The sequence below is a fragment of the Cavia porcellus genome, unplaced genomic scaffold (assembly GCF_034190915.1).
Source record: "Cavia porcellus strain 051 isolate PalLab524CR breed Dunkin Hartley unplaced genomic scaffold, mCavPor4.1 scaffold_18, whole genome shotgun sequence".
NCBI lineage: Eukaryota > Metazoa > Chordata > Mammalia > Rodentia > Caviidae > Cavia > Cavia porcellus.
Window position 1 is genome coordinate 46479266 of NW_026947501.1, and position 12663 is coordinate 46491928.

Sequence of the window (12663 nt, forward strand, 5' to 3'; positions counted from 1 at the left end):
ACTGTGCCCAGGAAGCTTCCACAGAGCGGGAAGCGGGGCTGCGATCACCAGGAGGCTTGGGAGGGCAGTGGCTCCCACTGGCCTGTCCTTGAGGAATGCGAAGAAGCTGTACTGGTGACCTCTGAGGATCACTCAGCTGCCACTACCCAGCGGTGGGCTTCAGTGACGCCTTCTCTCGGGCTCAAGCCCCGAGAGCTCATCCCACAATGCTGACTGCTGTTCTTCTCGTCCTGCCACTGCTCAGCGGCCCACAACCTCTCCCCCACCTCACCCACTGCACCGCACCATAAGGATCTCCTGCTCCTCCAAGCACAGTAACTGCTCTTCCCGCCCCGACCCCCAGAAAGAAGGTGGCAGCTGCCAGAAGCTTGGGAACCCAGCTGCCATCAGAAGTACCCAGGAGACAGCCTGGGGCAAATGCGTGCTAAAGGCAGGTCGTAAATGACACATCTACTACGTCCCAGACTTCGGTGTTTAAAAGGTCCTTTTTCATTAAAGAAAGAATTGGTGCTGGGCACAATGGCACACACCAGCACTGAGGAGGCTGAAGCAGGAGGATCACTGTGAGTTTGAGGCCAGCCTGGGCTACAAGGTGAGTTCAAGGCCAGCCTGAACTATACACAAGACTCTGTTTCAAAAAGACAAAGCAAACAAACAAAATAGAAGTATAAGTAATATATAGAAAAAATACTAAGAACTTTCATTACTGTTGTATATTTCTGCTCCATTTATCACTTATTTAGGAAAAAAAGGCCAAAATACAAGCAGCACCCCCTCTCCCTGTGGGTCCCACACAACCTCCTGATGGTGCTGCAGAGTCAGGCGGTGTCCTGTCCTGTCCTGTCCTGCTGAGGAGCTCCTGTTCCCCACCCCTCAGGAATGCCTCCCCCATGTGAGCAGGAAGTGATCAGCAGGCTGTGCCCACCTGTGCCTGTGACCCCGGCCCTGGCACCCCCAGCCTGAGCTGCTGGCAGTGAGGCCTCTCCGCCCTCAGGAGCCGGACCCGAATCTCAGCCTGGCTCTGCCGTTTTCCAGGTAGCTGGGAGCCTGCAGCAGTATCCTCGCCCCAGCTCTGCACCCCGCTGCAGGACACCCTTCTCCTTCTGGCCATGCCCTCTCCCAGTGGGTGGGTCCACCTTCCCCTCACTGCCTCCTGGACACTGTATCCCCAACCCCATCACAGCGTGCATGGCACTACCCCAGCTGCAGGCCCATACCAGTGCCCCATGCACACTCTCCCCTAGTAGCCCTCCCCACCTCTCCCTCTTCCACCCACCTGGTGGCTGTCGAGGACCACGCATTTGGCCAGAACTGCACAGAGGAAAAGCCCCACCCCGAGACAGACAGACTGACAGACAGACTCTCCCTGTCCCGTCCAGTGGACCCTGTGTCACCTGCGCTACAATAGTACCTGACTCGGCCGCCCACAGCGAAGGCCGAGGAGGCCGGCACCCAGCAGCCCAACTCCCAGGCCCGCATGGCCCTGCCCCAGCCCTCGGCCCCTTGCCCACTCCACACCTCCTCCAAGTCTGAGTCCCCCTGCAAGTCCAGGTAGCCCCAACAGCAGCCTTTCTCCTTCGAACACCAAAGGGTCCCAGAGGGCTCTCTGCACAGAGCCACCAGCCACCTCTACTATCAAGGGGGACCACAGCCCAGGCTGCTGCCCCAAACCCGCCTTCTCCCTGGAGGCCTCTGCCCTTCACCCGCTATCCAGAGCTTTGCCCAGCCATCTGCACAGCTCTGTCCCTCCCTGTGTTCTGGCCTCGGTCCAAACCTGCCTGGTCCTCTTCCTGGCCATCCCTGATAAATCCACACTTAGTGTCCAGCAGCCCCACCTGCCCTCACCCCCAACTGGGCCTCAGCCATCCCTGGTCTCCCCATCAGAGGGGTCCTCAGGAGCAACATGAACGGGGCCGTGTCGGTGACCTCCCCTCCCCCACCCCGCACACCCCTTCAGTTCCATGTCATCGAGTTTCGTGGGGATGCAGTCCCTTCATGAGAAGGACACATGCTCTACAAACTGAGGAGCAGGAGGAACAGCCCTCGGAGTCCCCTAGCAGGGTTGGCACTGGCTGACACTGAGGGCAGCCACAAGTGAGCATGACCCCCACTGAGGCCCTGCACTGAGGCTGGGTCCAAACCTGAGCTGTTCCACCCATGTGCGCGAGGTCTTTGCCTCCCAGGTGGGAGCTGTAAAAGGATTTCCCCACAAGATTTAAATTCATTCTCTCCAGCTACTCTGGATAAAAGAGTGAAAGTGCACAAAAGATGTGTAACTAAGCAGGAACCCAGGTCGGCATAAGGGAGAGTCTTCAGAGGCTGAACAACAGGGAAAAGGCTCGGGCTGAGACTGAAGTGTCTGCCTGGTTAACAGCAAGTAACTCTGGTGTTTCCATGAAACCTCAGTATTTACCAATCTGCGTTCACTCTTTCAAGGTCACACTTGGGTGAGGGCGGCACTTGGCCTCCCTGGTCTTCCTCCCTAGAAGCCACGTGACCAGGAGGAAGACACCAGGTGACTTCACCAAGAGATCCGACAGAGTGCCCGACCCTCAAAGCCATCAAGGACATCAAAACAAGGGCAACAGGAAAGGGTCATTTTTTTTATTAAAAAAAAAAAAAAAAAAACAAAACTACAAATCCATGTAAAGCATGGCTTTTCATTAACTACAGCACACCAACCTCAGTTCCCGAGCGGTGACCAGCCTAAGGCCATCGTATCAGAAGGCAAAGTTAAAGGACGACAGGAGGAGACTGGCCAGCAACCTTCACAGTGACACGGGCCTCTTAAGTGGGGGAGGGCAGCTCCACGGGCGTGAGTCTGGCTGCCCGTGGGTGAGTGAATGAAAGCTGGGGGTTGTGCACCTGTCAAACATCACAGGGAATCTGACAGAGGAGGACACAGGACACACAGAGGGGAAACTGAGTCAGTTCCTACCGGGAGCATTGGTTCACCGACTCAGACACCACCGTTCTGTCTGTGGCCTAAGCCGTACAGGTCTCCTGACTACACTATGGGCTGGGCCTGACCCGGTGCCTGGTTAGGCTCCTGTGGCTTCTGGTGACAACAGCACCTGCTTTGGACAGGCTCAGGCCCCAGAGATGGGGCCGAAGCTTCTGGAGATGGCAGCTCAGACAGACAGCGGGCGCTGTTCCCGAGGTGGCTGCTGACTGGAGCGCCCGAGTCACAGGTGCTCCCCCAAAGCTGACAGCTAGGATCTGCCTACATAAAGCAGGAGCCCGAGGCTGTGCATGTTGGTAGCCTGCTCAGGGTGCCACGGCCCCGCGGGGGCCAAGCTGACCCCAAGGCCAGGCTGTGGCACAGTGTGTAGTGCTGTCACCGTCATCAGCCTGGAGGGTTGGAGCAGAGCTTCAGCACTGCAACCCATGGGGCCAAGTGTGTGGTCTCAGGGCTCCCCGTCCTGTTCTCACATCAGAACACAGGTCTGTAGCCTGTATTCCTGCGATCAGCATCAGTTACGGTGTGAGTCACTGCGAGTACAGCCACACAGGAAAGCTCAGGGTGTGGGAGGCCCCGGGGAGGACGGGAGATCTGCTGATCAGAACAATTCCTCGGCAGCCTGGAAAGCAGCCCGACCTCCCCGCCCCCTTGTGATTTCTATCTTCCTTCCAGGACTTGCTCACAAATTGCTATGCAAACTTGGAAATCTCCCACAGCCCAAACTGCAGTCTATTGTAATAAAAGAGGAAGCGATCTGACCTTTTACATTTTTTCTTCATAAAAAATGTTTACACTTTACACTTTTGAAGTTAAGCGCAGATTCCTGAGAAGCTGCAAAGGTGTGCAGAGAGGCCCTGTGCACCCCACACCGGCCTCTCCAAGGTTCGCGTGCTCCTTCACCAGGGCTTGGTGGGTGGGCGTGGTGTCCTTTGTGCACAAGGTTCTGTCTGACACCATCACAGCTGGAACACAGGACATGAAGGCCCACAGACCTCCCTCAGTGGCCCAGCAGCAGTCATAGCCGCTGCTGCCGGGGGTGGGCAGGGGGATGCCCAACTATGTGCTCTACCTCTGTGACTTCGTCATTTTGAGAATGGTACATAAATGGAACCACCTGGTCTGTCACCTTTTGAAATGAACTATTTTGTCTTAAGGCAAAAAGGAGAGGCTATATTAAAAGGATAGACAGACATACTTCATGACTTCAGTTCTCTAAAATTTGTTGCTGTCTGCCTTCTGGCCCAGGGTGGGTCTAGTGCAGTGCAGGTCCTGTGGGTGCCAGTTGGGGAGGTGCACCCTACTGCTGTGGGTCGGGTGGAGTGGGAGCCAGGCCTTGTTAACAGATCATACGATGAGCTTGGGTCTCCTGGATCCCCTTCGGGTTTCTGCCCTGATGGGTGGGGAGAGGCCCGAGGTGGCTGTGGTTTGTCTCCTTCTCCTTGAAGCTCTGTGGTTTTCTTGTACAGCACCTCCGTTGCCGGGAGTAGGCATGCATAAGAATGCTGTCTTTGCAGAGCAATCATCCTGCTTCCGTCATGCTAACCGCCAGCACTCTGGAGTGTTTTATTTGACAGCACCAGGACAGTTCCTGTTGTGTAATGTTTGCACTGTACGTTTTTAGCAACCCCTTTACTTTCAGCACACACACACACCTTCAAGTGGGGAAGAGAGAGAAGCCCCTCCAAGGAGAGGTCCCTGGGATGTCATTTGGGGCTCACTGAGGGGCACAGAAAGGCTTGGCCAGAAAGGGCCCAGATCTAGGCTCACTGTACAATGGCCCAGAGCCCTTTACCAGTAGCCTACATAGAATTTGGTTCTAATTTGGGAATCAGAAATTCCTGGTTCATTAGTTTTGTTTCTGTAGCAAATAACTGATCAGGTATCTCACTCAAAATCTGTCCTCCTTATGTTTTCTGCTCCAGAGAGAGCTGATGACCACCTCCCACAGACACATGGTCCACACCGCTGACCAGCCCCTGCAGGGACAGGACCAAGCCTGTGGGGTCAGCTTTGAAACGGCAAGGAAAGCAGTCACTCTGGCCAATCAGGAGCCTTGCTGAGTTATGACAGGGCTGGGAGTGCCAGGCAAGATCACCAGGACCTGGGGACCAAGAATCCTGAGCCTGAGGACCTGCGGTCTGGTTAGGAAAGAGGCCACATGACACATGCTGGCAGAGCCCAGGGAAAACGGCAGGGCAGGGTGTTGCACATTCTGCCTTCCGTAAAGTTATGAAGATTCTCCACCCTTGGGGCCCTGTGTGACCCGGTCACGGCCCCACTGAGAAAGAGCAGGCTCAACCTAAAACCCCTACAGAGAGAAACACTCGTCTTCTGCGGGTGACACCAGGACAGGGACCTCCGCTGCCCCTGCCCGGACCCACCGCCCCCAGTCAGGACCCCCACAGTAGCAGGCCAGCCGGGGGGTCACCAACTGCAGCTGGCCAGCGCTTCCGGTGCCTCTGCAGTGCCATACTGCCACCACTTCCTGTTCCCCGGCACACTGTTCTGCTTTGATGTTCGAGCTGAGTCTCCGCGGAGGGTTGCCTCCCTCTCAGGATCAAAGAGCAGACTCTCCCACAAACAGTAATTAGAGTGGAATTTTTAATTTAATTTGTTGGTTGGTTGGTTTTTGGGAACAAGGTCTGGCTATGCCGTCCACGCTAGGCTGAATTCGCCGTGAGCCCAGGCTCACCTGGACTAAGTAATAGTGACCCTCCTGCCTCAGCCTCTAAAATGGTGGGATTACAAGTGTGAGCCACAAGGCCTGGATCACAATGAGATTCTTTTAAAAATCCCAACAATCATCTGATGGGTGAATATGCAAAAACTCTTCAGTGCAGGCCCTTAAAGTGGCAGAACCCGAGGAGAGGCTGCTGTAATGACACAGTGCCCAGGACCCTCTGTCCTCCTCAAGGTGGGGTGCCACGAACCCTGCATGTCCCAGGTGACCCCAGGGTGCAGAGGCAGGACTGACAGAGGGAGAAGCAGCTGACCTGCCATGGGCCACTGCATGCTCCTCAGAACTCACTAGCAAGGACCCTAAACATCCAGAGCCTGAGGGCTGCTAACCCTCCTTCTCTATAATGCAGTCAGCCTGGGGCACTTTGTTACAGTAATGCCCAATGGATTTAAACTCCAGGTAAATCCACTGCTCTGGGATGAGGACTAACATGAAGATACCAAAGGGAGTGACTAGTAATGCGTTCTGAACATGAGGCGACAGAAAGGACTTCTCCTTTCCTCCTGCTCAATGGCACACACTGCTGCTCTAACGCAGCCCAAAAGGATGCAGGACCACCGCTGATGTGTGCGCTTGGGCTGTCCCTTTGAGCAGTCACAGGTTTGCAACACCCAGGGCTGGGGTTCCCAGCCACCGGCCTTGGCACCTAAGCCACCGAGGTTCCTGCTGACAGTCCTGACCGCCCTGCCCCTCAGGATCCCTCCTCAGAATAGTGGCTGCCCACCAGCTTTCTAAGGGGGACACCACCCTTCACATCCTTGTCCTCAGCAGGGCCCAGGTCAACGCCCAAGCACAGACTAGAACACAGTGAAGGTCACATGTCAGGACAGTGCTGTGAAAATTAGGGGCATCTCCCTCTCCCCAGAGACCCTGCTTGGCAAAGGAGGCTGGACAAAGAGGAGAGCCCCAAGAGCACAGGACAGAAATGCATCCCCAGCAAACAGGGCTTCGAAACTCCAATTGGGCCCCTCTGCCATCCACTTCGAAAATCACGCTCTTCCTGCCGCCCAGGTGTGGTGTGGGTCACCAGGGACCCCACCCATAGTCAATGCTCCACAGCCCTTCTAGTCAGCACTGCCAGCCTTTCTTTCTGGCAACTCAAAAGACCAGGATGGCCAGCTGCGACCCTTCCTGTTGGCATGGCAGAAATCACCAAGCAGGCAGCACATGCGGGTCCCCAAGCCACACCTGTGTAGGGGGCCTGGAAGCCTCTGGGACTCGTCCTCCCCTGCCCACACTGCCCGCCCTAGAGTCTGCACGTAGGTGGCCTCCATCCAGACCCCAGAGAGTATGTTGGACTCCTCCCAACAGCCCATCACCCTGTTGGACACCAGGGACTGGCGCCAACCTCTGCACCACAGCCACCAGTCACAGAGCTGGCACCAGCAAGGGACTGAGAACGGTTTCAGAGCTGTGTTTTATCTGTTTTCACAGCCACTGAAACACACAGCCCGGAGCGTGGCTGTGGAGCTCAGGACAGGTTTACTGTTGAGCAGCACAGCTGCTGCCTTTCTCTTTTCTCTAAAGCATGGAAGTACTTAACACACAAAGACCAGGATCTTTGGGGTGGACCTCACAAAACTTTGAGGGCACAGGGGACAGATCCTGTCCCAGGTGTGCATGATTGCACGCCTCACCTGGCTGTGTCATGGAGACTCCAGCGCTGAGTCAGCAGAGCCACTGTGGGATGCAGACCTGCGCAGGGAGTGGATGACAGTGGCTTCCAACGAGCAACCGGTGGATTCTGCTGGGTGGAGCTGAGGGGCTCTGACCTGCAGCTGACATCCCCTGTCCTGTGATGAGCAATGCCAGGTGACCACGTTTACCAAGGACTAGGCCTCAAAAGGCTTCCCTTCCTGGACTGACTTTTTAAAAATGGAGTCGCCAGAAGTTTGAGAAGGTCTCTTTCATACCTCAGATTCCAAGGACTGGCAATGGGGCGCCCCACAGGCCCAGGGGGTCCTGGGCTTGGCGGGTGCCATGGGAGCCAAAGGGCAGGACATGAACAGTGAGGGTCAGGTCCTCAGTCCCCAGCCGAGACTCGCTCTGCGATTGCAGCAGCAAAGCCCTTAGTGAACAGCACTTTAGGCACCAACAAAACCTCAAGCCAACAGCACCGGGGTGCATTCACTGGGTGATCCTCCCCAGCCGAGCTCATGGGGCTCCAGATGCTGCACATCAAAAGTCATAACCAAAATGGAGAAGGTTCCAAATTACAAACACATGCACACACAAAACAAAACCAAGAAACAAAACATGGTCCACCAAATACTTTAGGAGTCATTTGGACCAAGTAAAGGGAGACTCTAATTTATGTTGACACAGTAAATCCACAGAAATCATTATACCATAAGGTTCCAAAGTCCAAAATGCTAGAGTCAAGAATAGTTCAAAACAATCTGTAAACAATGGAAGCAGAAGCCAGCCACGAGTGCCAGTCCTTAAAGGTGACGCTGTATCCTGACCCCAGCGCTCCTCATCCCCCAACCGGAGATGGAGCAGCACTCACTGGGTCCCCAACAGTAGCTGAGACCCTAAATGGATCACTCCAAGTACTTGTTAAGGCTAAGAGACATTTCTGTGAGCTGAAGCCCAGTGGAAGGGCGCTGGCCTGGCATGTGTGAGGCCCCAGGTTCCATCCTCACAAAAGCCAAGAGCAAAAGGACTTCCCCACCCGCCTGTGCCCTCGGCTACCAGTATCTATTGGTCCTAGGACCAGGTGGGTACCACAACCCTCATATCTATTCCGATCTCGTCTGTACTGTCACACACAAAAAAACACATCTCACATGGTCAGCAGAACCTTCCCGAACATCCTCACTAGTCTGCATCCCCTCTGACACATCTCAGCATCAAGGTGGACCCATTCCCCTCTAGGCCCCATGCAGTTCTCAGCTGTGGCCCTGTCCTGATCTGTGGCAGCAGGAGGCTGCTCGGAACAGGACTGAGAACCACTGGGTGGCCACAGCCTGGCCCAGGGATGACGGCTGCCTTCCCACAGACGTCCTGTCCACCCACTGACACCTCGCCTGGGAGCGCTCCAGCAGGACAAGCCCATGCCTGCACCAGGCACCTCCAAAGTGCAGATAAACCCACTTCAGCAGGTCCACTCCTCCGTCTGAGAGCTGCAGATCTACCTTTGGCACAGAGTTAGGAGAGGGACGGCAAAGCGCAGCACTCTGGAGCACGGTGACCTTCTCGTCTGATGCCTTGGAAGGTCAGAGCTGCAGGAATTCCTCTCCGAACATCCAGATCCAGCTCAGAGCTCAGGGCAAAGCCACGCAGGTCTGGAAGGAAACGAAAGCGTGTGTCAGGTGTGTTTGCGTGTTGGATTTTAATTAACCGCCTGCATCGATTGATTTGCTCAGACACTTAACAAAGAGGAAGCACACATCAGGGCCCCAGCTGAGATGATGCCCAGAACTTCAAGGGGGAGAGAGGTGGATGCGGAGGGGACTGGTCACTACCTCCTGCAGTGCCACAGGTGTGGGCAGACGTTCAGGCCTTGACCAACATTTCCAGAGGCCGCTGAAGTCCTCTGCGGACTCCAAAGCGAACTCGTGGCATTTTTAATTACATTTCAGACCCCAAGGAACCGCCTGACAGTGCACTCAGACGTCTATTAATTCATCCCTGGCATGATCATGACCTAAAATGTTAAACACCCCACAGGAAAATCGAATTCTATTTTCATCAAACAGAAAAAGATAATTCTTCGAGGGCCATCATAAAAATGTTACTAGGCAAGTCCATAAATTGTGATTTAAAATTTAATCCCTCTTTATGCCTTCCCTACCATTATCTTAAAAGCTGCTTGATTTGTTAAAATATGTGACTTAATTCAAGGAAAAGGTAATCACCAAATGCAATGATTAAATGTAAACTAGGAAGATGACACCTTCTCCCTGCCAAGCGCCTTGGAGAGCAGCCCAGCCCTGAGGGGTGGCAACCATCCAACCTGAGCGCTCAGCGAGGCCACCACTTCCTTGGGCACCACTGCACTGTGCAACCAGGGGCCGTGCTGGAAATGAGAGACCTTTTTAGGATTTGGACTGAGTCAGTTTCCCAGGCCGGGCCAGGGAGAGGCTGTGGTGCTCCCTCTCTGCACACAGTGCTCTCCACCCACTCTTCCCCGGGGGAGCCAGAGCAGCTACACTTGCTAAGGGCCAACCACGGTACACATTAATACCCACATTTATGGAGCTCTGCTTTTCTTTTGCAGTACTGGAGACTGACCCAAGGGATGCTCTACCACTGTGCTACACCTCCAGCCCTTTTTATTTTTAATTTTGAGATAGGGTTTATCTAAATTGCCCAGGCAGGATTTGAACTTGGGTTCCTCCTGCCTCACTTTCCCTCAGAGTTGAGATTATAGGCATGTGCCACCCTGCACTGGGCTATGATGTTAACTTCTTCAGGAACTATATTAATGAGCTTTCTATCACTGTGATACAATGCATAAGAAGTGGCTCAGGGTTTCAGAGGGGTTGGTCCACAGTCAGCTTGTCTGACGCAAGGCAGAACATCAAGGCAGCAGCGTAGAAAGGAGCAAGGCACAAAGTAGCAGGGAAGGTAAAGGAGACAGGAAGGGCTGGGGTCCCCATGTCCTCTCCAGAACATACTGCCTGTGATGTCACTTCCTTCCACCATGCACCCTCTGGTGACTAAGCCCTTGTGCATGGCCTTTACCGTGCAAACCTAATGGGGCAGATCAAGGCTTTCTGGAATAACCTTCAGCATTCAGGTTGCTAATACTCCATGTCCAACAGGTTTTTCATATCCTGTCCCTGTGAAGGCGAATATGGAAGAAACACTCAGGCAGCAGCAGGGAACCAAAGGTCAGCAAGACCCAAGCAATGGTCCACTAGACCCAAGCAAAGACAGTGAATTGGGCGGGAATCCATTCCTCTGATACTCCGACCAGTCGCTGCATGGTGAGCCCCATCAGAGCAGGACTTAAGTTAACAGCAGCTGTTGCAGAAGGGAAACCCACACCACAATGCCAGGAGCCACCTGGACCCAAGTGTGAGAAAAGACAGTTGCAGTGTTCTCTTTGAGAACCGGCGTGCACCTGACACGGAAGCAGATTGTGGCAAAGCCCTCTCCCGGGGTTACTTGCAGGCCACTGCCCAGGTTGAATACGGGCTCTCAGGTTACTCATAGCTTCTGTCCAAAGCCGAAAGTACTTTATGCAAAAGGCCTCAGCTTGTAGGATGAACGTGATCAGCCTCCCAGTCCCTTGCAGGCAGGAAGGCCTGGCCCAGGAATTGACTCAAGGGTTTTCTGTGGGGTGGCTTCCGAGGTGGATAGAGGGGAGGGCTGCGTGCTCGTCTGTGCACACACTTCTGCACTAGCTCATGTGCTTCTCCTCTAGAGGTAAAAAAGAAGAGGGATCCACACAGACACCACGAGTCTCTGCCTTTGATCCTTTTATAACAAACTTTACCACTGCAGAAGCCAAACGACCATCCCCACCTCTGCAACCCTGAGATTTCACTTTTCTGTTAGACCATGACCTGGAGTCTTGGCTCAGGAATGGACCTCAGCTCTTGAGAGCGGGCTCCACGCTGCAGGCCATGGCCCCACAGATGCTCACCCTGCAGCATGACCTGCCCCATGCAGAGCTGCACATCACAAAGCCGCGTGCTGCCCCATGTTACTCCAGTCAGCTGTGTTGCCTAGGAACCTCTGCCATGTCTTCTGGGTGGTCCTGGGCTGCCCTCCCTGGGACTACACGGGTATTCAATTCATTCATCTGGAATAGCAAGTTTCACTCCAGCACAGGCGGCAGGGTTACTAAGAGGGCTGCATGCCTTGATCTGCTGCCAGCCAAGGATGTGTGCCCTGCTGCACAGGAGGCACGGTACTGTTGCACACCACAGCTTGCCCACCTCAGAGCGGGCCCATCGTCTAGACAGCTGTGGTCACCCTCTGCAGAGCCTGGGACCCACTCCCCTTCCTGCCCACATTAGTCGCTCCAGAGGTCAGTACACACAGGGTGACGCTCCTGGCAGCTATAGCACTGCTGACAGGCTGTCCAGAAAAGCCCTCCAACAGGGCATACATGGCCTGCATCGTCATAGCACTCTCGTGACATTCTACGGCTGAGTCGCAGGGCCCTGACATCTGGGCAGGAACCACACCCAAAGCGTACAGAGTGAACAGCCCTGAGCCAGAATGCACGGGATCAGAAGAGCCTCAGTTTTCAGATTTTGAAATATTTGCAAATGAATTTTTACCAGCTTAGCACCCCTGATCCCAAAATCTGAAATGTTCCCAAATCCAAAGCTTTCTGATCACCAGCTTCAAAGTCTGCTGCACATCAGAGCAGTCCAGATTTCAGGTGAGCAATATTCAACCTGCACTTGCAAAATATGCCAAGAAGGAATCCTGCATTTGAAGGCAGAAGTCACTGTTTCAGAGCACAGCACCCGAGAGCTGAAAATCTGATGCCCTGTGATATCTCTGTGGACACCCAAGTCAGCCCCATCAGCAAAGCTAAAGTCACTGTTTTTTTCTCTTTTACTTAAAAGGCAGAGAGGCACAGGATTACGACAGGGTGCTGTGCTCAGCACCTCGTGGCACCCCTCTACCTCCTCTCCAGCTCCACACCCATCTACAGGCTGGGCAGATACAGCAGCGTCCTGTAAGAGGCTCCAGCTCGGCAGGAATCCAGGGTTGCCAGGGCCCTGGATGGGACGGCACAAGGACAGGGCCATCAGGGTCGCTGCTGGCAGAACCATGGGTGGCTCAGCTCCGAGCCACATTAGGAAGGCTCTGTGCACGTGGAAGACACTAAGCCACGTGGCCCCAGCCTCTGATAGCCCTCACTGGAGGGCAGCCTCAGGGTCATCTTTGTCTCAAGTGCAAGCCCATGTGGCATGCAAGACTGCAAGTGGCTTAGCTCATATGCACAGCCATGTTTCATAAGGAGGTGACCTCAGCTCTGTCTCACGGATGA

The 12663-nt window shown here is 54.4% G+C and overlaps 1 protein-coding gene across 3 annotated transcripts in view; it reads right to left on the minus strand.

Moving 5' to 3' along the window:
- Nck2 (NCK adaptor protein 2) overlaps positions 1–12663 on the minus strand; it is a 95200-nt gene that overhangs the window by 31166 nt on the left and 51371 nt on the right. For all 3 annotated transcript variants that reach the window (XM_063229737.1, XM_003471607.4, XM_005004477.3), the window contains one exon: positions 8840–8989. The gene's annotated coding sequence lies outside the window, so the exon portion shown is untranslated. The remainder of the gene's footprint in view (positions 1–8839; positions 8990–12663) is intronic.